The following is a 4,625-nucleotide window of genomic DNA, read 5'->3' as shown; positions in this document are numbered from 1 at the left end:
TTTTCTTTTCTGAATTCCGGTTTGCTCACTCAAAAAGTCCAGACGTCTTTCTGACATCGGCATTCATCACCTATTTTCAGGTAATTGTATGTTTTAACTTCCAGATGCAAAAGGAAATTAAAATTTAACCTAATATTATTACAACATTAGAAAGTTTCTAAATAATTAAATATTCCAGTTATTTTGAGTTATTCTTCTTGTTAATTGTTATTTACTAAAGATGCGCACCGACACAAGTATGTGTCAAGACTTAAACAGTCTGCTGAGATCAAGAAATCTGTAATCAGGTTTATTTCTTTCTTCATAATGACACCGATAATTTCTATGACCTTCTAAAACCATTTTCTCTCTAGGTTCATCTCGACGTTAGAATCAGAGATCAGAGATTTTTTTTTCAGAAAATGCTATTTGCAGGTTTTTAATGGCAGAGGTGTTTATTTTATTGGACTCTAACGACTGATGCCAGTCTGGTATAGGAGATATTGCGACATCCAGCTTTGATGGTGGAGGAAGACCCCATGTGCCCCTCCATGCATTATTTCATCACGAGCGGGCACCTGGGTGGGACCACCGACCTTCCACAAGCCCTCACATGAAGGTAAGTGATTGTAAGTCAGCGACCTTAACAACTCGGCCATGGATGCAGTTGTACCCGTTTCGGAATTCTTTTAATTTTAGTAACTAAATATTTCATCAGAAACGGATCGACTTGTTTACGATATTTTTCATGTTTCTGTCAAGCTACCTCAGTTTCTGAAAACAAGTGAATATAATCGCCTGCAGACAGGGTCAGTGGATTCAGATTATCATTTGCCCGATCCAACAGTTTCTTTTGGGACCTAAAGACATTGTACTGAGTTCAGTCCGGATTTCATTTAATTTCTCAGAACGCATGCCCTTACATAGATCTATGTTCGATAGATCTATGTTCGGCCGTTTGCAGACAGGAAACTTCTGAGCTATCAAGGGAAACCCTTGACTGTTACAACCGTATATTTCAAGATGTAGAATGGACTGCATGGTTGATGATTGAACGTTGGTAGGTTATTCAGTGAACTACATCTATCTAGCTGTCGAAAAATGCCAGTCATACATTTTGAAGTAAATAGGCTACTCTACACTGACTCCATACGTGGCAAAAATCTTCATCACATACAAGAGGCAACAAACAATATGGCCTTGTTAGCTAATGGATTGTGACGTTTTACTTACTGAACAGTTACCAAGCTTCCAAGACATAGGTCAATTTAGCTTGAAGACAATTTGAAAAAGTACGACCTGGGTCGGACATATTCCAATTAGTATGACCCTGGGTCGGACATATTCCAATTAGCTTTATGACAATTCCGAAATAGTATGACCCTCAATTACAGCAGCAGTCCTTAGTACGACCCTGGGTCGGATATATTCCAATTAGTATGAACCTGGGTCGGACATATTCCAATTAGTATGACCCTGGGTCGGACATATTCCAATTAGCTTTAAGACATTTCCGAATAGTATGACCCTCAATTACAACAGCCATCTTAAGTACGACCCTGGGTCGACATAGTTACAATTAGTATGACAATGGGTCGGACATATTTACAATTATAGTATGACCCTGGGTCGGACATATTCCGATATGTCTGACCCAGGGTCGTACTAAATATGAAATAGCTTTAAGCTAATTCCGAACCTTGGTCATACTAAATATAATATGTCCGACCAGGCTGGGTCGTACTAAATGAAATAACTTTAAGCTAATTCTCAACCAGGGTTATACTAACTGGAATATGCCCGACCCTGGGTCATACTAAATCGAATTGTCTTAAAAGCTAAATCGGCATTTTCGACCCTAACGTTACGCCATAAGTTAATACAAAAGAAAAACCTATAGATCTAGATCTAGGTCTATTGTCATGCGCGGATCCAGCCAATTTTCTCAGAGGGGGTCCGACCCCCACCCCTCTGGAATTTTTTTTAATTTAGCGCTTCATTTTCTGCATTCTAGGAGCATTTAAGAACACCTTTTCACTGCAATTCTATATACAATATACCCCTTATTTTCACAGTTTTATGGGCTAACCTGTTAAAATTTGGGAAAATGATAAAATCAAGTTTTCTTGAAGGTAAAATTCTTTTTTTCATATTTTCTTTCCATCTTATCGCATAGTGCGGCAATTTTCCTTTGATCTTTGCAGCATGTTATACATAGTAACACACATTATTACTACAAAACTGTGCTGATATCTTACAAAACTGTTGCGATATATATCAACACGGAAATCTCTATGGAGTTTCATAAGAAAAAAAGTGTTCCGATATATATCAGCATAGTAAAACTGTTCCGATATATATCGGAACACTTTTTCTCTATTGAGGTCCTATCAAGGGAGTATAATTTTTTCCTTTCAAAGAAAAGATGATTTTAGCTCCAGTTAACAGTTCACAGAGAAAGAATTGTCACAAACACCTACATTTATAAAGTAAAAGAATAAATAAACTAGAATATTTCAAAAACTTGATAGTTATTGCCAAATTCAGAAATACATGAAATATATGAAATTCTGAGATTTCTCAAATGTTTCTTTTTCTTTGATTTTTTTTACAAACAAAACAACAAGTTTTACAATATGTCTGGCCAATGAAATGCAAAGATTTAAAACCAATGCAGAAATTTGTTGGGTACTTTTATCTGGGGAACACATTTTCTGAAACAGAAGTTTTAGTGTTTCAGTCAGCGAGGCGCAGAAAGGGAATCAAAATAGTAAAAATAATAATAAACAAATTTAAATGAAAATGATATATAAATTTTAATGATAAACTATGCGATAAAACAGTTATAATATGTAGTGCTCGTGTGTTACCAGGATATATCAGAGCTAGGGGTACATCTCGTTATTTTTCTCTGCACATATCTGTCTCGGCCTACCGGCCTCGACGATATGTGCAGAGAAAAATACCCTCGATGTACCCCTAGCTCTGATATATCCTGGTAACACACTCTCACACATACTATAACTATTACTTATCTTCTTTCCAGGATTTGGGCAAGGCACTTTATCACGATTGCCTCAGTCGACCCAGCTGCAAATGGGTACCAGCAAATTGCTGGGGGTAAGGTATAATTGGTTTTTTTAATTAACTGTTCTTTAAATAGGGTCGCTAAAAAGCTCTACAGAGCTTATGTTAACTGTTTCACAAAGCGACGGTAAATGAAATTTACCTTTACCTTTTTTTTACCTTTTACAATACAATACAATACAAATTTTATTTAAAGTCGATCGGTGCATGTAGATTCTATGTAAACAGGAAAACATTAGCTATGTATAGCTATTTACCGACATACATAACAAAGACAAGTTTAAATAAAAAATTCAAAAATGCCAATCATTTTTTCGCCATTTTGCATCTTTTGTATTTCGTTTCATTTTATTTTCTATTTATTTTTTTGTAGAGCTACCGAGCCTGTAACATTTTCGTTTTTGCTGTGTTGAGCGGTCTTGTTTACTCCGTGGATTTTGGTTTTATTATCTCCCTTTAACATTCTTTTTTTTATAAAAAGGCCATTTTATTTTCTTGTTTCTCAGCATTTTAATAAAGTATTATTAAAATTTCCAATATAAATAACTTTTATTTTAAAAAACTTAACAAAATTTAAATTTACTGAAAATAAATTACCTTTCTGTTTAGTGTAAAGTGTTTTATATATATGCTACATAACTAATGCGGTCGGTACCGACCATAAGCTCACTCCATTTATAATATCCCCGCAATACGGCCATATTATAATGGAAAATTTTGCGCACCTGTATATAGGTGGTTATTGTGCTAATAATTGATATGTCAAAACATGTTACCACCCTAATTATATTCTGTTCACACCTATAAAAGATTTACATGAAAGCCAGAACCATGTTAATTAGCATTGTCCTCTCATCTCTTAATATGTTCTGTAAATAGATAGTTATTTCCAATCTACGATTTTTGTGAATGTGCTAATGCTTTTAAACTAGAATCTTATGCTTATAATTTTGCTTTCTCTCCTTATATAGATTGTTTGTTTGTATGTTAAATGATAGTCTTGTTTTGTCGGAAAATAGCTTGTATTAGCTAGTGTTAAAATGTTTGTTAAAACCGACGTTAAATAAAGATTATCTTATCTTATCTTATGTTTTAGCAGTTCAAATGAATAGTACAATATGATAATTTAAACGGGTGACGATAATATAGGTTCTTCGCGAGGTAACATCTGCAGAATTTCCTGGTTTGTGTTTGGCCCGAATGATTCTGAAGATGTTTTAATACGAAATGCACATTCGCTAATGCTACTCTAACATAAAACGCGTAAAAACTAATAAATGAATAGCTATAAGCTTTTGGGTCAAAATGCGATTTTGGTCGAAAATGGGTTTTTCTGTCTTTTCAGCTGATCTGACAGATTGTCATGTTCTAAGTATAAATTTGCTATTTGCTGTTGTTATGGAGAAATAACCGCTTTTCGAACACCATATTTTCGTCTAACTATATCAAAATTTTAATTTAGACTCCTTCTTAAAAGAATAATATATACATAATGAAATAACAAAAACACAACATGCATGTAATGAAATTTCTTTCTTTCTGTCTCTTTCTTTCATTCA

The sequence above is a fragment of the Mercenaria mercenaria genome, chromosome 11, assembly GCF_021730395.1.
Source record: "Mercenaria mercenaria strain notata chromosome 11, MADL_Memer_1, whole genome shotgun sequence".
In the NCBI taxonomy this organism is placed as follows: Eukaryota; Metazoa; Mollusca; class Bivalvia; order Venerida; family Veneridae; genus Mercenaria; species Mercenaria mercenaria.
This window is presented reverse-complemented; position numbering follows the sequence as displayed.